Genomic DNA, 25,660 nt, shown 5'->3' with positions numbered 1-25,660 from the left:
TGGCTGTTCGATATATAGTAAGTCTCAAGTAACGTAATGGAAGCCAATCGGGTCAAGGTTTTGTTAACAGTCTAACAATTTCCTTACAGCGTGCTCCTCTTAAACTGATTGTTGTACACGCGATTGATTGGCCTAAATTAAGGAATCATTTACATGTTAATGTAATGCTGCAAGAACTAAAATATACTGAAGTGACTCGAAGATGTTTTTGTGCTAACAGCGTAAATCAACTGGACCAATACACTGAGTTTGTTGGGAATACAGTCTACCCGATGTAAAGTAAGTTGTGGTGGGCCGCACCAAAACAGTCAGAATACTTATAACTACTCCCCTCCCGTCTCGAAAAATATTCAGTATTAAATCATGTTTTTATTTTACGATCAAATTGAACACACACACACACACGTACGTAAGTGTTAGGACAGTGAAAATTTACAGTAATCTCTAGAATGCATTAGTGACAAGCTAAAACTTTGCATCTTTTGTCTCTTAAGTAACGACGAAGTCGAAGCCCTTTTTTCTGAGAGTGAACAATAAGAATGTATCCAGAGAGGAAAACTTGCAGCTCCACAGATCGAAAGGACGTCCAAGAGCGTCGTACACAACTCCAGCATGATGGCCCACCCCCCATTACCTTATCTGTTTCCTCAGTGCCATATTTCCACGTCAGTAGATTGATCGAATAGAACCACTGAATGCCTTCCTCGTGCACCGGGTCCGATACATCTTCAGTCAAGCGATTTATCAAATTTTTTACACTTTATCGACCCGCTACACTCGCTAAATCTGTGTCACATTTGAAGTTACCAGGCCTACTGCAGTTGGTTTGACATAAAACCAAATTTAAGTCTGTTGTGCTATCGATGAGTCTGTTAAGAGATAAGTTGCAAAAGCGACAGGCATTTGCTTGTGTTGAGTTTGGCGAGATACCTTAGATTCCATTCACTGCCGCCCACTCACCTAGAGCGTAACGGTTGCAGACGCAAAAAAGTTGAAACTAGAGCGCGTGCAGTCCTTTCTCTCGCATTCTGTAAGTTAACGGCAGTATTGCTGACATCTAATGCCAACAGCTCAAAGTACAGCTATAAATGTTGACAGCTGACAAGCACAGTTTTTACTGGTGCCCATACATCTTGGCTTGAACTTCAAAATGTATCAAACATTCCCAATGTGCTGTGAACAAAAGGAGGATAACTGCCGCACATATTTCATCGTGAAACGTCTAATCCGAATACTTTGTCAGGATATGGGAATGGAACGTTTTAAGGTACTGACACAAAATAATGTCAAAACCAGTATCAGTCAAATGGCTGATAGGTGTACTGACGATAGCAATCTTGTGTTTTGAAAGGTCTCTATAGTACCACTACTCCATTTACACGGAAACATTTATGTACATCTTCTTAACAAATAGTTCGATTTCTTTAGTCTCGCTTCACCTTTTTTGCGAGTTTAATAAATAAGGTTTAATTCACTTGATAGCTATTAGTAACAGCAGATTTTTTAAACTTGTTTAAACACAAATCATTTTTTAAACACTTTTGTATGTATGTGTGTCAGCGTGTGTGTGTGTGTGTGTGTGTGTGTGTGTGTGTGTGTGTGTGTGTGTGTGTGTGTGTGTGTGTATGAAATCTTATGGGACTTGAAACCTCCCCTTAGAAAAATTTATGAATGATTGTGCTGATAAACCTGTTACGTTATTTGATTTTCAAAGAGCTGAGCAGAACTGAACGTGCACAGACATTTCGCTCTTTACTTATTCTGATCAACACTAAACTGACACACTATATTTTTAGCGCAACGCAATCTGACTTTCAATAATCTCTACAAAAGAATGGCCCTGACTAACAACAACCGCCGGCCGCGGTGGTCTCGCGGTTCTAGGCGCTGCTACGGTCGCAGGTTCGAATCCTGCCTCGGGCATGGATGTGTGTGATGTCCTTAGGTTAGTTAGGTTTAAGTAGTAGTTCTAAGTTCTAGGGGACTGATGACCACAGCTGTTAAGTCCCATAGTGCTCAGAGCCATTTGAACCATTTGAACCTAACAATAACCTATACCTTTCGTGAATCACTTACCTCATAAAACCTTCGTTATTCGCCAATACTGCCAGCTAAATAAAGGATTCTAACTACATAAGGCACTAACTACTGATAGGCATAGTTCGCAAATGAAAGATTTTGATAGAGAACAAAGAATGTATTTACCTTAATAGTGTTCAAAAGTCATAATATATATATATATCAGTTCATGACATCCAGTCTTACGAATTTACTGCCTATGATGGACACACGTCCAGATCATCCGCTCTCAAAACTCTGCCATCTCTCTCCCCACATTCACCGCTGCTGGCGGCTCACCTCCAACTACGCAACGCTACACACTGTTCACATCATCAGTACCTAAGCTTACACACTACTTAACCTAAATTATCCTAAGGACAAACACACACACCCATGCCCGAGGGAGGACTCGAACCTCCGCAGGGGCCAGCCGCAGAGTCCATGACTGCAGCGCCTGAGACCGCTCGGCTAAGCCCGCGCGGTAACACTTTTGTGACTGGTAGCAGTAAAGTGAACTATTAGACAGCTTATTTAGAATAATTACACGTTGGTTGGCTCACAAGACCTCAGTATGGTAACAAAAAGTTTATTTTTGCGTGTGATCTTCTGGAATACAAATTGGGTTACCGAATTTTTTGGGAAAGAGCTTCGGTCGTTTTCTTGTTGGCATGGGTACCGTTAGATATTCCACTGTTAAAGTCTTCGGAGGGTACTGTGCAGAATGTGATTGAAATGAAACACATGGAAGAACGTATAAGCCGGCCGGGGTGGCCGAGCGGTCCTAGGCGCTACAGTCTGGAACCACGCGACCGCTACAGTCGCAGGTTCGAATCCTGCCTCGGGCATGGATGTTTGTGATGTCCTTAGGTTAGTTAGGTTTAAGTAGTTCTAAGTTCTAGGGGACTGATGACCTCAGGAGTTAAGTGCCATAGTGCTCAGAGCCATTTGAACCATTTAGAACGTATAACACGAAGAAACAGTGGTAGTGAGGGGATAGAAGAAAGGGGTAAGGAAGATGTAAATGGCTTCCTGTAACATCAGAGACGTTTATAGTAAAAAACAACAAGAAACTGTGACGTAACAGTGATGATGCGCCAATGTTTGAAGCTGTTACGTTAACGGTAGAAACAGTTGGTGAAGACAAATATAAAATTGTGATAGAAAAATCCTTACTGAGGTACTGAGGACAAAAAAAAAAGATGAACGTGGAGGGGAAATGTCACGGGAAGAAATATAATCACACTTTAGCACATATTAGAAGAAATGACAATATTTGCTGGACAAGTAACTGTGTCAGACTTGAATAGGATAGCCAGAAGATTATTGTACTTTAGCACGAGGGAAAAGATAAGGAATCAAGTGAGCTGTTCAACACAGGAAGGGCTGATCTGAGACAGTGATCAAAGTGGATGAGAAGAAATGGAGACATGTGTACAAACCTATTAATACGGTGTAGGAACGAGAGAGGGGGCTACCAAAAGAGAACACTTGAAAAGAGAACAATGAAAATATCAAAAGAGCGGGAGAGAAAACGGAAAAGAATGAAGAGCTTAACTCTTACGTTGTTGCATAAGGTAGACCTGGAGAGACAGTTATTATTTTAAGAAGGACGTGATTTACAGCTCCTAAACTCCTTTGAAAAATTATGACTTCCACAGTTGTTTTTTATCACTTTATCACAAGCGACCAGTTTCGAACAGATAACAGATCACCTAGGTATGGAACGACATTAATTACAGAAAGTGTGTCAGTTCGTGACAACTTGTATCTAAATCAGTGCTAAAGACGAAATGCATCAAAATCATAGTATGCAGGGAGGCATCCAACTCGCACGCAATACAATGTGTTCCGAAACTATTCGTACAAATTAATACAGGAGGTAGAGAACATCATAACAAATATATTTAGTTGTGATATATACACCCATGTTCATAAATTAAGGATAATTGCAGAATGTGGTGCCACACAAAGTGACACTGCACAAAACTGGCGCTGATAGCATAAGCCCATTGGGAACACACACAACACAGATCTGTAAGTCCATGGTATTGGTGACAAGTTGAGAAAACCGTCCCGAAACACACCTGCTACAAAACGCCACTGTTTCCTGCACATGTACCCCGACATCAATATGGGATATGATCACCATGCACACGTACACAGGCCGCACAACGGGTTGGCATACTCTGGATCAGGTGGCCGAGCTGCTACTGGGGTATAGCCTCCCATTCTTGCACCAGTGCCTGTCGTAGCACCTGAAGTGTCCTGGGGGTTTGAAGACGTGCAGCGATACGTCGACCGAGTGCATTCCAGACGTGCTCGATGGGGTTTAGGTCTGGAGAACAGGCAGACCACTCCATTCGCCTGTTTCAAGGTACTCCTCCACGATGGTACCTCGGTGGGGCCGTACGTTATCATCCATTAGGAGGGAGGTGGGACCCACGGCACCCTTGAAAAGGCGGACATACGGGTGCAAAATGACGTCTCAATACAGCTGACCTGTTACAGTTCCTCTGTCAAAGACATGCAGGGGTGTACGTGCACCAATCGTAATCCCACTCCACACCATCAAACCACGACCTCTATACAGGTCGCTTTCAAGGACATTAAGGGGTTGGTATCTGGTTCCTGGTTCACGCTAGATGAAAACCCGGCGAGAATCATTGTTCAAACTTAACCTGCACTCGTCCGTGAACATAACCTGGGACCACTGTTCCAGTGACCATTTACTGTGTTCTTGACACCAGGCTTTACGGGCTCTCCTGTGACCAGGGGTCAGTGGAATGCAACTTCTCCCGGCGAATAAACCATGTCTGTTCAGTCGTTTGTAGACTGTGTGTCCAGAGACAACTGTTCCAGTGGCTGCGGTTAGGTCCTGAGCAAGGCTACCTGCAGTACTCCGTGGCCATCTGCGGGCACTGATGGTGACAAATCGGTCTTCTTGTGGTGTTGTACACTGTGAACGTCCCGTACTGTAGCGCCTGGACACGTTTCCTGTCTGCTGGAATCGTTGCCATAATCTTGAGATCACACTTTGTGGCACACGGAGGGCCCGTGCTACGACCTGCTGTGTTTGACCAGCCACCAGTCGCCCTAGTATTCTACCCCTCATAACGTCATCAATATGTGTTCTTTGAGCCAGTCACCATTAGCACGTCTGAAAACGTCTGCACACTTACTCGCTGCACCGTACTCAGACATGCACCAACACACCTCTGCGTATGTGGACTGCTGCCAGCGCCACCGTGCGACGACTGCAAGTCAAATGCACCGCATGGTCATACCCCGAGGTGATTTAAACCCGCAAACAGCCCACCAGAGCGTTGTTTTACCATGTATCATCATTATCCTTAATTTATGAGCATGCGTGTATAAGGTCCCGGACCGCAATTTCTGATGCTAGGGACGATTTACACCGAAGGTAGTGTAGCATGTTAATTACAGGAGTGGCTTTCACAGGAACTGGACTGTATGCACGCAGTACATCGTCAGACCATTGATTGTCGTGCCCTTTCCAGGATTCCTGACATTCCTGCAGTGGTACCAGCAGCGACAGCAGTTCTAGCGACAAGGCGTTCTTCAGGTTCCACAACGCTTTCATACACCAGAGGAAGAAATCCATACACCTGAGATCAACTGATCTGGATGGCCAAACCACAGGGCCACCTAGGCCGGAGGTGGCTTTCAGGCGATTCCTCCCAGCAGTGCTGAAATGGACTGGCGCTATATCGTGGTGGAAGTACATCCTTTGTCTAATATTCAGAGATACATCCCTCAACAATTCTGGCAACACATATTCCACTAAGACGCCACATCTCCAGAATGGAAAAATGTACTGATCCAACCAACCTATCACCTTTGTTGTCACAAGGCGGTGATGCCTGCGTGTGAGTCAGTGTATTTCCAAGCAGACCTTAGAGCCAACCATCACTGTGTCATAGATTCTCAAATTACTATTTCAGATACTGATTTTGAGCTGAGCGCCTGCATGAGGGAAAATACGCGTTTCATTCCCGCTGATACCTTTTTGCTGATGTACCTTTCTATCCTGTTGTTGCTGGTAAACCAAGATCGTAAATATTCGCACTGGTGAACTCTCTTGCACCTCATGCTATCTATCTCAAGAAATCCTTGCTGCTATTCACTTCTTCGTAATGGTGCGAATTCCGTCTTCTCTTGATTCACATTTAGCCCAACCTCCTGTGCGTAGTTGTCCATTTTCCGGTACATTTCTTTCAAGTGATGGATTGATTCACTTAGCAATACTGCATCATCTGTGAGACGACATTGAACAGAACACATGAGGGAGCATCCCCTTGTCTGAGACCTGTCTCACTCTTGAACCTTTCTGACGTGACTCCTCGGAAAGACCTTACTGTCCTTGATCCATCCATACAAGTTTGCCTCATTCTCACTAGCTTATGAGAGATTCTGAAGCCATCCAGTGCATTGTATAGGCTATCCCTGTGAATGCTGTCGCATGCGCAAAGAAAATGACGAACAGACTATAGATATTATCATATTCCCAATGTTTTTCAAGCAACTGTCATAGGGTGAGAATATGATCGGTTTGGTCGAAATCCAGCCTGGTATTCCTTTATGTTGTTCCCTATGAAAGGTTTTAATTTTCTGAGGATAATGATAGACAATACCTTGTAGGTTACATTCAGCAAGCTTATACCTCTGCAGTTGCTATATTCCTTTTTATTTCTCTTCTTGTATATCGGGCATATTATGGTCACTTTCCATGTTTCTGGCAATGCTTGTTCCATATCAACTTGATCAGTTAATATATTTCGCAGTGCAACCTCTCACCTCCGTCTTTGATTAATTCTCCCATTATTCTGTCCTCCCCTGGGGCCTTGTTATTTCTGATTTTGTTTGACTGCAGCCTTCACATCTTCGGGGTCACTTGCTATTCTTTTTCTTCTTCGTTTACCTCTTTGGTGACTGCAGGTAACCTCTCACCTGGATGTGGACGATTCAGGAGTTCTGAGAAGTGTTATCTTCATCTTTCTATAATTCTTTCCTTGTCATTTATCACGTCGCTGTTCCTTTCTCTAATGAAACAGGTTTGTGATTTTTATACATTGGAAAAATTCAATTCCCGTTGTGGCTCTCTGCCTCCACTTGCGCTAATAAACTGGTTGGATATCTTGTCTTCTCTGTCCTCAGGATTCGCTTTGTCTTCCTTCTGATGTTGAGAAAATGTTCCCTTTCTGCTCACTCTCCCTGTCATGCAAATACGCAATTGTTAAAATCGTACAAACTATATCAGTGCAGATCTACATCTACATGGATACTCTGAAAATCGCATTTAAGTGCCTGGCAGAGGGTTCATCGAACCACCTTCACAATTCTCTATTATTCCAATCTCGCATAGCGCGCGGAAAGAATGAACACCTATATCTTTCCGTACGAACTCTGATTTCCCTTATTTTATCGTGGTGATCGTTCCGCCCTATGTAGGTCGCTGTCAACAAAATATTTTCGCATTCGGAGGAAAAAGTTGGTGATTGCAATTTCGTGAGAAGATACCGTCGCAACGAAAAACGCCTTTCTTTTAATGATGTCCATCCCAAATCCTGTATAATTTCTGTGGCACTGTCTCCCATATTTCAAGCTAATGCAAAACGTGCTGCCTTTCTTTGAACTTTTTCGATGTACTCCGTCAGTCCTAGCTGGTAAGGATCCCATACCGCGCAGCAGTATTCTAAAAGAGGACGGACAAGCGTAGTGTAGGAAGTCTCCTTAGTAGGTCTGCTACATTTTCTAAGTGTCCTGCCAATAAAACTCAGTCTTTAGTTAGCCTTCCCCACAAATTTTCTGTGTGTTCCATCCAATTTAAGTTGTTCGTAATTGTAATACCTAGGTATTTAGTTGAATTTACGGCTTTTAGATTAGACTGATTTATCGTGTAACCGAAGTTTAACGAGTTCCTTTTCGCACTCGTGTGGATGACCTCACACTTTTCGATATTTAGGGTCAACTGCCACTTTTCGCACCATTCAAATATTTTTTCTAAATCGTTTTGCAGTTTGTTTTGATCTTCTGATGACTTTATTACTTGATAAACGACAGCGTCATCTGCAAACAACCGCAGACGGCTGCTCAGATTGTCTCGCAAATCGTTTGTATAGATAAGGAACAGCAAAGGGACTATAACACTACCTTGGGGAACGCCTGTAATCACTTACTACGAACTGTGACCTCTCAGACAGGAAATCGCAAATCCAGTCACATAACTGAGACGATATTCCATAAGCACGCAAATTTACTACGAGTCGCTTGTGTGGTACAGTGTCAAAAGCCTTCCGGAAATCCAGAAATACGGATTCGATCTGAAATCCCTTGTCAATAGCACCACTTCATGTGAATAAAGAGCTAGTTGTGTTTCACAGGAACGGTGTTTTCCATGTTGACTGTGTGTCAGTAGACCGTTTCCTTCGAGGTAATTCAGCAAGATTTTAAACCAGAAAAATAAAAGTTATATCTTGCAAGGGCTTGATTTCTTCTCGATGTCAGTACCAAATCTGCGCTTAAAAGAGCATCGGGCACGTTGAGGCTGACGAATCAGCAAGCGCGAAACAACTTCCCACACGACTCTGCAGTGGAGGCAGCTCGTGCACGATTCTGCAGAGAAGCAGTCGACGAGATGTCGGGCGAATAAGCACTGCTGAGGCACTTGAGACTTGCACAGCCAGCGCGGTCTAGGTCAGTCAGCATTCCTACGATAGCGCCAGGCACACATATATACATATGCAAGTCTCTCTGTAGAAATCCAATACCGCAAGTTCTCTCAAGCTGCGGAATCCCAGAATATTGCTTCTCGCTGCTGACCGCAGCCGTATCCCCAGACAGCTGATATCGCCCTATCACAGAGGCTGATTCGAGAGCCGGACTTTGCTCGCAGAGACCTGGGAGAGAGCATTTGCATTTCGCTTAGCGGACAGAAGGAAAGGCGCTGACGTGGTAAACTTCTTGTTTTCGTGACTCATGCGAGCTTCACGTTGCAGAAGTCAACAAGGAATCCACTCATCGGTGGCTCTTTGCTAATCCTGTGGTCTACAGACCACTGTAGGAAACGTGCAGTAAGTATGTGCAAGTGTTGCGAAACGGACGTAATGCACTATTCCGCCGCACACCTACAGTCTGTTACGTAAGACCGCGATCGGGTTAATCAGTAGAAAAACAAATTACACGCACCTCATACACTGAAGCGCCAAAGAAACTGGTACAGGCATGCGTTTTCAAATACAGATATATGTAATTAGGCAGCGTACGGCGCTGTGGTCGGCAGCGCCTATACAGGGTGGTCCATGGATCGTGACCGGGCCAAACATCCCACGAAATAAGTGTCAAACGAAAAAACTGCAAAGAACGAAACTTGTCTAGCATGAAGGGGAAACGAGATGGCGCTATGGTTGGCCCGCTAGATGGCACTGCGATAGGACAAACGGATATCAACCGCGTTTTTTAAAATAGGAATCCCATTTCTTATTACATATTCGTGTAGTACGTAAAGAAATATGAATGTTTTAGTTGGACCACTTTTTTCGCTTTGTGATAGATGGCGCTGTAATAGTCACAAACGCATGGCTCACAATTTTAGACGAACAGTTGGTAACAGGTAGGTTTTTTTAAATTAAAGTACAGGAGGTAGGTACGTTTGAACATTTTATTTCGGTTGTTTCAATGTGATACACGTACCTCTGTGAACTTGTCATTTCTGAGAACGCATGCTGGTACAGCGCGATTACCTGTAAATACCACATTAATGCAATAAATGCTCAAAATGATGTCCGTCAACGTCGATGCATTTGGCAATACGTGTAACGACATTCCTCTCAACACCGAGTAGTTCGCCTTCCGTAATGTTCGCACATGCATTGACAATGCGCTGACGCATGTTGTCAGACGTTGTCGATGGATCACGATAGCAAAGATCCTTCAACTTTCCCCACGGAAAGAAATCCGGGGACGTCAGATCCGGTGAACGTGCGGGCCATGGTATGGTGCTTCGATGACCAATACACCTGTCATGAAATATGCTATTCAATACCGCTTCAAACGCATGCGAGCTATGTGCCGGACATCCATCATGTTGGAAGTACATGGCCTTTCTGTCATGCAGTGAAACATGTTGTAGTAACATCGGTAGAACATTGCGTAGGAAGTCAGCATACATTGCACCATTTAGATTGCCATCGATAAAATGGAGGCCAATTATCCTTCCTCCCATAATGCCGCACCATACATTAACCCGCCAAGGTCGCTGATGTTCCACTTGTCGCAGCCATCGTGGATTTTCCGTTGCCCAATAGTGCATATTATGGCGGTTTACGTTACCGCTGTTGGTGAATGAGAGCATGGATGTGTGTGATGTTCTTAGGTTAGTTAGGTTTAAGTAGGTCTAGGTTCTAGGGGACTGATAACCTCATAAGTTAAGTCCCGTAGTACTCAGAGCCATTTGAACCATTTTTGTTGCTTCATGACGCTTCGTCGCTAAATAGAACGCGTTCAAAAAATCTGTCATCGTCCCGTAATTTCTCTTGTTCCCAGTGGCAGAACTGTACACGACGTTCAAAGTCGTCGCCATGCAATTCCTGGTGCATAGAAATATGGTACGGGTGCAATCGATGTTGATGTAGCATTCTCAACACCGACGTGTTTGAGATTCCCGATTCTCACGCAATTTGTCTGCTACTGACGTGCGGATTAGCCGCAACAGCAGCTAAAACACCTACTTGGGCATCATCATTTGTTGCAGGTCGTGGTTGACGTTTCACATGTAGCTGAACACTTCCTGTTTCCTTAAATAACGTAACTATCCGGCGAACGGTCGGGACACTTGGATGATGTCGTCCAGGATACCGAGCAGCATACATAGCACACGCCCGTTGGGCATTTTGATCACAGTAGCCATACATCAACACAATATCGACCTTTTCCGCAATTGGTAAACGGTCCATTTTAAAACGGGTAATGTATCACGAAGCAAATACCGTCCGCACTGGCGGAGTGTTACGTGATACCACGTACTTATACGTTACTGACTATTACAGCGCAATCTATCACATAGCGAAAAAAGGGGTCCAACTAAAAAATTCAAATTTCTTTACGTAGCTCGCTAATATGTAATAAAAAATGGGAGTTCCTATTTTAAAAAACGCAGTTGATATCCGTTTGACCTTTGGCAGCGCCATCTAGCGGGCCAACCATAGCGCTATCTGGTTTCTCCATTCAAGGTAGACGAGTTTCGTTCTTTGTAGTTTTTTCGTTTGACGCTTATTTCGTGAGATATTTGGCCCGGTTACGATCAAAGGACCACCCTGTATAAGACAACAAGTGTCTGGCGCATTTGTTAGATCTGTTACTGCTGCTACAATGACAGATTATCAAGATTTAAGTGGGTTTGAACATACACAGCATCTCCGAGGTGGTGTGGAAGTGGGCGATTTTGTCGTACGACCATTTCACGAGTGTACCGTGAAGTCAGGAATGCAGTAAAACATCAAATCTCCGACACTGCTGCGGCCGAAAAAAAGATACTGCAAGAAAGAGACCAACGACGACTGAAGATAGTCCGTCAGTGTGACAGAAGTGCATCCCTTTTGCCGATTGCTGCAAATTTCAATTCTGGGCCATCAACAAGTGTCGGCGTGCGAACCGTTCAACGAAAAATCATAGACTAATGCATCCCTCCAACGTACCCGACAAACGGCGACTGATTTCACAAAGCTCCACGACACACTGGCAAACAGTTTCTGTTTTATTACTACCTGTTTTTGGTGATATGAACTGTATTATCAACTCTCCATCATGCACAGACTGCAATAACTAGATACATTACTGACACAGAGTAATATAAGTTTGATTCTTCAGACCATAGACTGCCGTTCCTTTGTAACACTTCATTTTTAGTTAGTGGATTGCAGTTCAATAATCACATTTTTCGGATGTGAGTCACTGTTAGTTTCACAGGGTGGCCAAAAACAGCCTGAAAACTTTGTAAGCGTGTTGCAGGGTAGGTTGTGCCTGGACATAACTGTTAAAAGATAAATTCGAAACGTTGCGCCCCTTATCGAGTCAAGTAGCATTGAAGTTGGCCGATCAGGCCGTTGAGCGCGAAAATTCAAGCGGCCCGCCGCATACAGTTAGTGTCAGTTATTCTCATAGCGTAGATGATGGCGCACGAGACTTCTCAGCCTTTCGCTCGGCTTCGATCCTTCGCACCGTCCCATGTCCACTCTTTTTCGGCTTTAGAAAACCAAACGAAGAACACGTTTGATGACACCGTCCCTGGCGGGTCGTTTGAATTTGCATGCGCTACGGTCTGGTTGGCTAACAGCCAATTGAATTGGACTTAACACGAGTTAACAAGGCGTTTCAGGAGCCGATGCTCTCATCATCAGGTTGTCAACACTTGGTTTAGACAGATGCTGTGCATACAGAGGTACGCCGGGCGTAACAGCTCACAACTATACCCGGACGCTCTTGTCGTCTGCGGGTGAAACGACACGATCTGGTACTCGTTTGCAGAGTCTGCTGAGACGGTTGAGGGCAGAAGTGAACAGTCTCTAAGTAACACGGGAGTCCGTAGTCCAATGTGTTTCTGTTTTATTTTATTTCATGAACGATACAAGTGTGTTGTTGAACTTTTAGTGTTTCAACCATACGTCTTGAGCTTGGACAACCTGATATTGAGAGCGCTTTCTCTCGAAATGCGATGTTAATCTGTTTTTAGTCCCATTAAAGTGGCTGAATCTATCAGTTATCACTGATTTGTGCCTAGTACGACTGATAATACGTCTGAAGTGCTAAGTGGCGAAAGATATTTCCTTCCAAGGCCGCTCCTAACTCCGATGCCAGTGATGACATGGCTGTTACACATGGGCAGCTGTGTAATGAATGGAAAACTTGATGAGTTCCACTGGGCACTGCAGTTCTGCGGTGCATTATTGAATACCTTTTTTGAGATCTGTAGATGGTCACATTCATCATCGAAATGTTAGTCTTCATAACAATGAAGTTTGAAACTTCCTGGAAGAGTAAAACTGTGTGCCGGACCGAGACTCGAACTCGGGACCATTGCCTTTCACGGGAAAGTGCTGTACCAACGGAGCTGTACAAGCACGACTCACGACCCGTCCTCACAGCTTTACTTCCGCCAGTACCTCGTCTTCCACCTTCCAATCTTCGCAGAAGCTCGCCCGTGAAACTTGCAAATTGGTTCAAATGGCTCTGAGCACTTTGGGACTTAACAAAAATGGTTCAAATGGCTCTGAGCACTATGGGACTCAACTGCTGTGGTCATAAGTCCCCTAGAACTTAGAACTACTTAAACCTAACTAACCTAAGGACATCACACACATCCATGCCCGAGGCAGGATTCGAACCTGCGACCGTAGAAGTCGCGCGGTTTCGGCCTGAAGCGCCTAGAACCGCTCGGCCACCACGGCCGGCGTGAAACTTGCAAGACTAGCTCTTCTGGAAGAAATGATATTGCGGAGACGTGGCTTAGCCACAGCCTGGGGGATGTTTCGAGAGTAAGATCATCACTCTGCAGGGAAGTGTACGCTGATATGAAACTTCCTGGCAGATTAAAAGGCCGTACCGAACTTTTCTTCCAGGAATGCTAGTCTTGCAAATTTCGCAGGAGAATTTCTGTGAAGTTCGGAAGATAGCAGATGAGGTACTGGCAGAAGTAAAGCTGTGAGAGCGAGTCGTGTTTGTGTATCTCAGTCGGTAGAGCACTTGTCCGAGGAAAGCAAAGGTCCCGAGTTCGAGTCTCGTTCAGGCACACTCTTTCTGTCTGCTAGGAAGTTTAATATAAGCGCAAACTCCACTGCAGAGTGATAATCTCATTCTGGAAAAATGAAGTAGTGCGAAATGTGTGATAGAGTGTGATTTTTAGCCTCCCTCAAATCTGTCCAGCACTACTTACAGAAAATAACTTGTAGTCCTTGGCCATAAATTCGTTGGCAGATTCAGAAAGTATCCTCTTCAGCTAGTGGGTAGACCTGAAGCTCGTTTTCATCATCAGGATGGCATACCTTGTATCTGACCCAAGTTTAAACAAATTAAAGGTAGAGAATCGCCACGAGCCTGTTGAAAATTATCCCTACAGCTTGGCATCCAGGCCTAAACAAAGAGCTGTAGCAATAGTTAACGAGCTGGGCTCGCATTCATGCCGATTTTCCCATAGTTTCCCTAAATCGTTTGAGGCTGATACTGGGTTGGTTCTTTTGAAAATGACACGACCTTTCATCTTCCCTGTCCAAGCCTTCATTTTAGCAGGTCGAATAGACAGAAGATACAGAGACAATCAGCTTTGAAGTATAACGGTAACGTTGATCAGACGGGGTAAAATACATTAATGTCAGAATGAGACAAGTTCATTTGCGAAAGAGAGTCAGTCACGGTCTTTTTATTAAGAGGTTGGAGTTACGAACGATGACTATTCTCAGCCTAGAAACAAATAACGACGATTTTGAGCCCATTTTATGAAAGATGTTTAGAGCTTACTCAAAAGTAGCCAGGTGGAAGATTTTTTACTGGCGAGGCAAATGAGTTAAGTATTAACGCAAGATTAGAACGTCGATAACACCGATCATCCAATTTTGACACTGTACTACAGATCGTAATCAACAAATTAAATAATCAAACAAATATTGTGTATTATTGCAAAAGTTCAAGAAACTGTTCAATCCTGGGCGTGACAGTGTTACTAGAAATCATTGTTACTAGAAATCATTGTTACTAGAAATCATTGTTACTAGAAATCATTGTTAATAGAAATCATTGTTAATAGAAATCATTGTTAATAGAAGTCTTGTTTATACACGGGTCAACAGCCTCGGTGTAACTTCGAAAAGAAAACATTGTCCGTTATGGGCTGTACAATTTTCAGTTCATTTGAAAATTCTGTGCCACATAACGGCCAATGTCTTCTTTTAAAAAATTATTATAAATCATGTGTTTCAAAGATGTGCTTCTGAAAATCGTAAAGGAACGTTTGTAAGTGCATTCATTTATAAATATACGTCACTTTGAATTTCTTTATTTTTAGTTGCCTTTTTCACAAGGGAAAGTTAACGAAGGCTACAAAAGTTTCAGAGCTATTGGCAAATTGTATTTGCCATCCCATGGAAGAACTAGAATGTCAGCATCAGACGACGTCTTGGGATAACGGCTGAACAATAAGTGCGCCAATCACGGTCTCCATCAGTGTAGCGTGACGTTATCAGGACGTTAAGAAGCGCAGCGTGAGAAAAGAAGGCAAAATTGAAATGTTTCTTTAATCACCAGGTGAATCTCGCCGGACAGAACGTCTTTCCAGGCCGCATTTGCCCTTTCTTTGCCGATTACGCTCCAAGTGTTTTGTAATAACATGCCTCGCTGTAAAATCCAGACATAAAGTAGAATATCCACAGTTTCACAAAATGTTTGTTGAAAATTCCCAAATGAGGCGGTGATAATCCCACAGAAAAGTTTATTTGAACAAAATATCTGGACAATAGGCCATTGCAGTTCCACTGTCTTCATAGCAATGAAACGGCAAAAATATTGCCACGTGTATAGAAAGTTTGTAAAACCACATTAGACTCAGTGAATATGAAGTCGTATCTGGAAACGTACTTTTGCCGAACTTAAATAACATCCGTGTAAAACAATCTATTCCCCACTGCTGGCCCCGTTGGACGAAGGATTTAATCGCTAGCCATTGTCACCACGTTAGCTGCTTGGTTACAAGCTTAGTAACAACCACGGTTAAAGCAAATTTCTGTCACCAATACACAGATCAATGTACTGAAGTTTTTAGTCTCTAGAAACGAGTTTCTAATCAATTCATTATCTGTCCAGCGTTCTCTGCAGGAAATAGCAGATGTTAAGGCGATATTAGAAACGTCTTATGCAAAGTAAAGATCCTTGATACTGAAAATTAAATGAAGTACGCAGTGTAAAATCCTGCCATTTCTATCACGACAATCAATGAAACAGTTTACAACACAAAATACTTCAAATGGCCATTCCTAATAGCAGATTTCGTAACTTTACGACCCTTAATAGTACACAAAGAAATGAATAAGTTTATGTAAGATGCATATTTGTGTCTGTTTTGTTGACACTCTGTAACAACTACAGAACGATGTACTTTTAGATTCGATAGCTCGAAAAAAAAAGTTTACAGTGATATAACAGTTGTTGGTGTTTGCAGTTAATCGTTTTCCTGCGTTTGTAAACATGAGCGCGAAGACAGCGAAAAAAACTCAGGTTCGTGTTGTCTGTAAGGTAAATATGGCACGAAGGGCTTCAGACCGACGCAATGGCACTCATATAATACACAGTAATGCTGGTAAAAGTTCCACTCCAAACATAGCGTCCATTCTTTTACTGCACTATTCTTTCCAAGAGACACCAGGAACATTCGTTAGAATGTCACACAAGAAGTTCATAGAATTCTAATACCACAGCAAAATCCTCAACATCTCACACCTCTACCCTCTTTTCTACTATCGCATGTCGAATACTAAGTCTACTTATCTTGAGTTGATCAGGGCAATGTATTTCATGTACAAAAGAAGTAACTTTTAAAACATTCTTCAGTCTGAGATCTTTACCAGATAGAATTAATAGAAGATGCGAAGAAGATCCCACCAAAAGCAGCACATTTAGTCGACGCTAGAGTCTTAAGGACATGTTCAACAAACCTCCAATGGCAAGAGAGGAGCGTTGCGCAGTACGGAGTGTTTTAATGTGTGGGAATGATAGTAGTTGTACCAGAACTGCCATCCGAGACTTGCGGATTGTAGATGTAGGAGTGGAGTGAGGTTCCAAGTTCTGTCCGACCATTAGCACTAGGTTTTCCTTGGTTTGATTACGTAAATAACTTTTGACGTTTTTAGAGAACGAAAATCTCCTCTTTAAAGTCAAACATGGCTTCTGCAAACATAGATCTTCCGAAATTCAGCTCTCTCTCTCTCTCTCTCTCTCTCTCTCTCTCTCTCTCTCTCTCTGTTCTTCCATGAGATCCACAGAGCTGTAGACGGCGGCGCTTGGATTGATGCTGTGTAACAGGACTTCAGGAAGACTTTTGACACCGTCCCGCACTCCCGTTCAGAGAAAAAAATACGAACTCGCCGAGTAAATTCGCTAAGAAGTACGTGTCGTGGACCACAACAGACTGGTCAAAAATCCTATAGAGTGATGAAATCAAGTTTAATCTCTTCTCTTCAGTAGTTTTGGCGGCAGAAAAACTAGAGGAATTACGGAAAGTACCAAGTACACACCACGAAGCACGAAGGAAGACATACCATGGTATGGGGCTGTTTCTCGCCAAATGGTGTAGGTCCTCTCGTCGAAATTTGTGGGTAACAGACAGTCTATAATATAGTGAAATATTAACAGATCATATGATACCTCACAGAAGAAAAAATATGCATGACAACGATTCGAAGCTCATTTCTGGCCATGTGAAAACAGTTGTGAATTAGCACAAAGTAAAGGTATTCGAATGACCAAGCCAAAGTCCAGACTTAAACCGCGTAGAACGTCTTTGGGGGCGAGCTGGATTGACGTTTTCGCCAACAAAACTGCACCAACAAGGAGGCTTTCTACGAAGAATCGTGTGAGGAATGGAAGAAGATTAACTCAGGCGCGACAGGCCAAATTCACGGATTCTAGGCCAGCCGGGTGTGCTGCAGTAATACACACTAAGGGCTTTGCAACGAAATATTAAGCCAAGTGCACCCTGCGTGAAGACTTCGTTATAGCTTCTCTTCTGTTCAGTTTTAAGCGAATACTTGTGAGCCTATTTATTTTGTTCATTTGCGTTTTATTATTGATGCAAAGATTAGAATTGTATAATATGTGTGCGATAATAAAGTAAACATTATAGAGATTTGGTAATAACGTTCTTTCATTTCAATTTTCTCTTGAAGAATTTTTTTTTCGATTTTATTACCTGTACAAAATTCTTTTGAGCGATAGTGTAGCTAGACACAGATGTGGCTCGACTGTTGTCCTGTCCAGCACGCTCTCCAGATCTCTCGCCCACTGGAAACATCTGCTCATGGGTAGCCGAGACTCTGGTGCACCATCATTCGCCAGCTCTGACGATCGATGAATTTGGCATAAATATGAACAAAGTGGTATCTGTCATCAAAGCGCCTAGTTAGGCTAGGCCCGTTGTTGCTCCAGCCCTTTGTACTGAATTTTGTTGACACTCTGAAACAACTACAGAACGATGTACTTTTAGATTCGATAGCTCGAAAAAAAAAAGTTTACAGTGATATAACAGTTGTTGGTGTTTGGAGTTAATCGTTTTCCTGCGTTTGTAAACATGAGCGCGAAGACAGCGAAAAAACTCAGGTTCGTGTTGTCTGTAAGGTAAATATGGCACAAAGGGCTTCAGACCGACGCAATGGCACTCATATAATACACAGTAATGCTGGTAAAAGTTCCACTCCAAACATAGCGTCCAACAAAACTGCACCAGATCACGTTCAAATTCAGTCACACATTCTTCCCGCTATATTGTTTTTTCACAGTAAATATTGCGTGCCGTCCATCCTGATATAGGAATTTTTATGTATAGCGGCAACTGCTTTTGTCATCCGTCATCGCTGCTCTTCGATGTTTCCTGGAAGCGGAGAACAAACACTTTATTTTTCACGTAACCTCATGCACGTAAATATATTGGGATTAAATCAGGTGATCGTGATGGACAGGTTATTGTTCCCCACGTCCAGTCCAAGTCGCCCATTCCTACGGAGATGTGCAATAACTTCCTGATGATAATGTGGTGGCGTGCCATCTTGCTGGAAAACAAATTATGTGCCGATGTATGGTGAAATTGAGGCATTAGACTATGTTCAAGCATGTCCAGGCACGATATGCCAGTTACAGTTCACTCGGCAAAAAAAAAAAAAAAGAACCGTAAATCTTGTTACAGCTTGCAGCACAAAAAAAAACATTTACCTTCGGCGAGTCCCACATATGTTCGTGGTCGTGCGGTAGCGTTCTCGCTTCCCACGCCCGGGTTCCCGGGTTCGATTCCCGGCGGGGTCAGGGATTTTCTCTGCCTCGTGATGACTGGGTGTTGTGTGATGTCCTTAGTTTAGTTAGGTTTAAGTAGTTCTAAGTTCTAGGGGACTGATGACCATAGATGTTAAGTCCCATAGTGCTCAGAGCCATTTGAACCATTTGAACATATGTTCGATTACGTGACGTGATTTCTGCACACCCAGTATCTGAACATTGTGCCGATTCACTTTACCACAGGTATGGAAGGCAGATTCGCCTCTGTGCACAATTTTATTAAGAAAATCATATTCAGTCTGCATTTTGTTAACTATTTCTACACAAAACTCAGCTCGTGTTTTTCTTTTCTCGGTCTCTTTAAAGCTTGCAACAGTTGCAGTTTGTAGGCTTTAAATGACAGGCGTTTGTGTAATACCTTCCACATAGTAATATTATGCGCAATCAAGTAGAAGCTGACATGTCTTGTTGATTTACCCGGACGAGGAATGACTGCCGAACTTGCTCAATTGCTGCTGGCGACCCTGACCTGACTTTCTGTGTGGTATACAGAGAGTTTCAATGAGACTATTGTACCATTTAACAACAGTACTATCGATAGGAAATTTCAAATTGATTCCAAAATTTTAGATTACCAGAAGGCTTTTGATACTGTTCCTCGCAAGCTCCTGCTAATGAAACTGCTTGCCTACGGAGTATCGCTCCAATTGTGAGACTAGATTCGCGATTTCATGTGAGGAAGGTCACAGTTGGTAATAACTGACGGAGCTAAAACAGAATTAATATCTGGCGCTCACCAATGGACTGTTTAGACCTTCTGTTGTTCCTGATATATATAAACGATTTACGAGACAATCTGAGCAATCCACATAGATTGTATGCAGATGACGTTGTCATTTAACATCATGTAAAGTCATCAGATGATCAAAACGAATTTCAAAATGATTTAGACATTATATCTGTACGGTACAAAAAGTGGCAATTGACTCTAAATCACGAAAAGTGTGAAGTCATCCACCTGAGCACAAAAATGTCATTAAAACGAAGGCTTTTTCTCTGCGACAGGACATTTCTCCTCAGAGTGTGAGAATACTTTGTTAGCGCCCACCTACATAGTGAGAAATGATCATCGTAATAAGATGTGAGAAATTAGAGTTCACATGGAAAGATATGTGCGTTCGTGTTTCCTGCGTGCTGTTCAACAGTGGAATGGTAAAGAAGAAGCCTGAAGGTGATTCGATAAACCCTCTGCCAGGGATTCAATTGTGAATTGCTGAGTAATCATGTAAATGTAGATGTAGTGGCTTACTGTATTTAGTCCTGAATTGTCTCTGAACTGTAGTAACGGATTTGAATTGATGAGACGGTGAACAACACTGGGCAGGCTCTGCGCTGTTGTACGACTATATGATGACTGTTGGAACGCATGTGCCACCTAGAGGGGACGTCAGCAAGGCGGGAATAAAACTTGGAAATATACTGTACTCAATGATGTATCAAACATTTCTGTAATTATGTACCCGTTTCACAATTAAAGGTTAGTTTTACATAACTAATTTATAAACACCCTGGGGATCCCTTCATGTTGGATGATTTGTGACATTATTGCCGCAGGAGTACCTCTGGCTGCTGTGTTTATTAGCAGCACGGCGGGGGTCGTGCAAGGCCGCGGAAGCTGGAGGCTCCAGAGTCCAACGGCACGGGCTGTTGACCGCGATGACAGCATCTCAGCGCTGCTTACGTCACACGCCCGATCAGCGAACGCCTAGTCCGGCAGGGCAGCCCCCCCCCCCCCCTTGACAATGACAACTCAATAACACGACCAGCTACCGGGACGTAATTGAGCGACTGTTTGAAATCTTACTTCAGAAGAGACACCGTCTCAAAATTATACCAACAATAGTCTATGTAAACATCTTGCTAAGGCAGCTCGTTACACAAATGTTGTTTTTAAACAGTCGTAACTCCAGGTTGGAATAATGATGATATTATGAGAAGGACAGAATGCTACTCACCACATAGCGGAGATGCTGAGTCGCAGGTATGGACAACAAAGATACTATCAAACAAGTTAGCTTTCGGCTACAAGGCTTCCTTCCTAATTAGACAACGTACAAACACACTCGCCGGCCGCTGTGGCCTAGCGGTTCTAGGCGCTTCAGTCCGGAACCGCGCTGCTGCTACAGTCGCAGCTTCGAATCCTGCCTCGGGCATGGATGTTGTGTGATGTCCTTAGTTTAGTTAGGTTTAAGTAGTTGTAAGTCTAGGGGACTGAGGACCACAGATGCTAAGTTCCATAGTGCTCAGAGCCATTTGAACCATTGGTAACAACATAAAAATTACTTACGTCGAAAAATTAATCTGCAGCCAACGTTACACGTCAAAACTAAAAGTATTGGTCATTTCGAACATTGCAAATATAGATGAGCAACTAACTGAATTGAACCAACACGAGACACGCAGGACCAGAAGTCATAATAAACAATCTCTGTAGTCCTTGGTCTTTGAATTGTTTACTATGATTTCTGTCCCTGCAATGTCCGTGTGTATCTCGTGTTGGTTCCCTTCAGATATACTTGTAATGTTCGAAATGTACGATACTTTTAGTTTAGACGTGTAATGTTGGCTGCAGATCAATTTTTCGACGTAAGTAATTTTTCTGTTGTTACATTCGAAATATCTTGTGACGTTGTAGGTCTTTTCATTTCTCTATTTGACATGATTTTTGTTTTGCATTTCGTACAGAACCGTGAACGAGGCTTATGACCGAAACTGGTCAGAGTAAAATATAAATAGAGTCAACATTTGTGTGTCGTACATTTTATGAAACAGTTATGTGATGATGAAACAGTGGGTAGTGGATTTTCTTATTTTCTTGTAACGAATAAAAGGAAAGTGTCAAATATCCCACGTTAAAGATGGCATATGACAGTGACACAATATGCAAAGACGTACACACACACACACACACACACACACACACACACACCGTGTGTGTGTGTGTGTGTGTGTGTGTGTGTGTGTGTGTGTGTGTGTGTGTGTACGCGCGCGCGTGCGCGCGTCCGTGCGTCCGTGGTTACCCGGAGTAGCCTCCAAATGTATTACAATATAATTTGTAATCCTGAACTAATAACGAACGTCAAAACGGATACAGGACTTATTGAATATAGAGTTGTCGTAGCGAAGTTGAATACTGTAACCCCCGAATTATCCAAAAGTAAACGAAAAATATGCCTATTCAAAAAAGCAGATAAAAACTCATTGAAGCATTCCTGAGAGATAATCTCCACTCCTTCCACATTAACAATGAAAGTGTGTAGACCCGTTGTGGCTTGAATTCAAAAAAATAATATCGACAGCAATTGAGGGATTTATACCAAATAAAGTAACAAACGACGGAGCTGATCCCCCTGGATACACAAAACGGGTTAGAACACTGTTGCAGAAACAACGAAAAAAGCATGCCAAATTTAAGCGAATAAAATCTCTCAAGACTTGCAATCTTTTACAGAAGCTCGAAATTTAGCGCGCACTCCAAAGCTTATAGTAGTTTCTACAATGAAACTTTGTCTATAAACCTGGCAGAAAGTCCAAAGAGATTCTGGTCGTTTATAAACTATGCTAGCCTGAAGAAAGAATCAGTGCCTTCTCTGCGCGAGAGCATCGTAAATGCTATCGATGATAATCCTGCTGAAGCAGAGGTACTAAACACAGCCTGCCTTCCGAAATGCCTTCACAAAAGAAATGGCTCTGAGCACTATGGGACTTAACACCTATGGTCATCAGTCCCCTAGAACTTAGAACTACTTAAACCTAACTAACCTAAGGACCTCACACAACATCCAGTCATCACGAGGCAGAGAAAAACCCTGACCCCGCCGGGAACCGAACCCGGGAACCCGAGCGTGGGAAGCGAGAACGCTACCGCACGACCACGAGCTACGGACCCTTCACCAAAGAAGACGAAGTAAATATTTCAGAATTGGAATCAAGAGCAGCTGCCAACATGAGTAACATAGGAGTAAATGTCCTCGGAGTAGTGAAGCAACTTAAATCACTTAATAAAAACAAGTCTTCTGGTCCAGACTGTATACCAATTAGGTTCCTTTCAGTATGCTGATGCAATAGTTCCATACTTAATAATCATATACAACCATTCGCTCGCCGAAAGATGGGTACCCAAAGACTGAATGTTGCATAGGTCACACCAATATTCAAGAAAGGTAGTAGGAGTAATCCACTAAATTACAGGCCCATATCATTAACGTCGATATGCAGCAGGATTTTGGAACATATATTGTGTTCCAACATTATGAATTACCTCATAGAAAACGGGGGCAACGGCCTTGCCGCAGTGGATACACCGGTTCCCGTGAGATCACCGAAGTTAAGCGCTGTGGGGCGTGGTCGTCGCTTGGATGGGTGACCATTCAAGCCACCATGCGCTGTTGCCATTTTTCGGGGTGCACTCAGCCTCGTGATGCCAATTGAGGAGCTACTCGACCGAATTGTGGCGGCTTCGGTCAAGAATGCCATCATGACGACCGGGAGAGCGGTGTGCTGAACCCTCGCCCCTCCTATCTGCATCCTCCTCTGAGAATGACACTGTGGTCGGATGGTCCCGGTAAGCCACTCGTGGCCTGAAGACGGAGTGCTTTTTTTTTTCATAGAAAACGGGTTATTGAGACACAGGCAACATGGATTTAGAAAACATATTTCTTGTGAAACACAACTTTCTAGATTTCCAGAAGGCTTTTAACACAACGGCTTGTAGTGAAATTACGTGCTTATGGAATATCGTCTTAGTTATGTGACTGGATCCGCGATTTCCTGTCGGACAGGTCACAGGTCGTACTAACTGACGGAAAGTCACCGAGTAAAGAAAACCAAAAGCAGCGTTTTATTGGCAGAACACTTCGGACATGTAACAGACTTACTAAAGAGACTGCCTACACTATGCTTGTCCGCCCTCTTTTGGAGTTATCTGGGATCCCTACCAGATAAGATGGTGATGGTTAGTGTTTAACGTCCCGTCGACAACGAGGTCATTAGAGACGGAGCGCAAGCTCGGGTTAGGGAAGGATTGGGAAGGAAATCGGCCGTGCCCTGTCAAAGGAACCATCTCGGCATTCGCCTGAAACGATTTAGGGAAATCACGGAAAACCTAAATCAGCATGACCGGAGACGGGATTGAACCGTCGTCCTCCCGAATGCGAGTCCAGTGTGCTAACCACTGCGCCACCTCGCTCGGTACCAGATAAGAGAAAGTGCAAAGAAGAGCAGCACGTTGTATATTATCGGAAATAGGGGCGAGAGTGTCACTGAAATGATACAGAATTTGGAGTGGAAATCATTAAAACAAAGGCGTTTTTCGTTGTGGAGGGATCTTCTCACGAAATTTCAGTCACCAACAAATATGTTGTTGACACTGACCTATATAGGAAGACACTATCGTCATAATAAAATTAGCGAAATCAGAGCTCGCACGGAAAGATATAGTTGTGGTTTCTTTTTTCACGCGAGGCTCGAGATTGAAATAATACAGAATTATTGGGAAGGTGGTTCGATTAACGCTCTTCCATGCATCTAAGTATGATCTGCAGAGTATCAACGTAGATTTAAATTTTGTTTCAATTTCTATTTTCATTTCAGATACAGTAACAAATTTGTCACAATCTCGGGCCTGGCGTTCCAGCGGTAAAACCCGTCCCTGGAAATAGAGTGTTCACGAAATGGAATCTCGGTTCCACCACGGATTTTTGAGTCATCGCTTTAATCTAGCCTTCACCCCTCATCGATAATAGGAGTTTAGCGTTAAACTGTAGGTCCCCTTCCCCCCCCCCCCCCCCCCCCCCCTTGGATAACTGGGTATGTTAGCACCAAGCAAGACGCTGAAATGACGTGCGTCCGTTTGAAAGTCTTGCACCTGACAACCAAGCCACAAGAAATTTTGAATTATTATTATATACTTGCCACAAAGGTATAAATGTATAGCCAAATACACTGAGGTATACATAATAAATCTTAGTCTACTGTAGCCACACATCGTCATACAGAAATAAGATTACAACATTTATTTACAACATCCCAGTACTACACTGAAGATGTACTGATCTGATTTTTTGTAACATCCACAGTGTTTAATTTTGGTAATAATGATATACACACCAATCGGTTTTACTTTCAAATTCGTCAGTGGTATAGGAGTAGTTCGCCTCCATTAGATCCTTTACGCTTCTCTTTAACGGAATTTCATTAGTAGCTAAATTTTTTACGGTTGCTGGAAAGCTACTGAAAATACGTGTTACCCAACAACAGGCGTCTTTCTGGATCTTTTATGTTGATTATTCTTATCTCTAGTACTGATTCCATCAACTGAATGCTTGGTCTGAAAAAGGCATGTATGAGTTGTTATAAATGTCGTTAAGAAATAAATATATTGCGAACCAATTATTTTTTCCCATTTCCTCAAATAGGCCTCTGCAGGATGTTCCTGAATTCGCAACACAAGTAATACGTATTACACGCTTCTGGACTCGGGAAACACTAATTTGTC

This window comes from Schistocerca piceifrons, chromosome 4, assembly GCF_021461385.2.
Source record: "Schistocerca piceifrons isolate TAMUIC-IGC-003096 chromosome 4, iqSchPice1.1, whole genome shotgun sequence".
Taxonomy (NCBI): Eukaryota; Metazoa; Arthropoda; class Insecta; order Orthoptera; family Acrididae; genus Schistocerca; species Schistocerca piceifrons.
The sequence above is the reverse complement of the archived record's forward strand: the minus strand, read 5'-3'. Positions refer to the sequence as shown.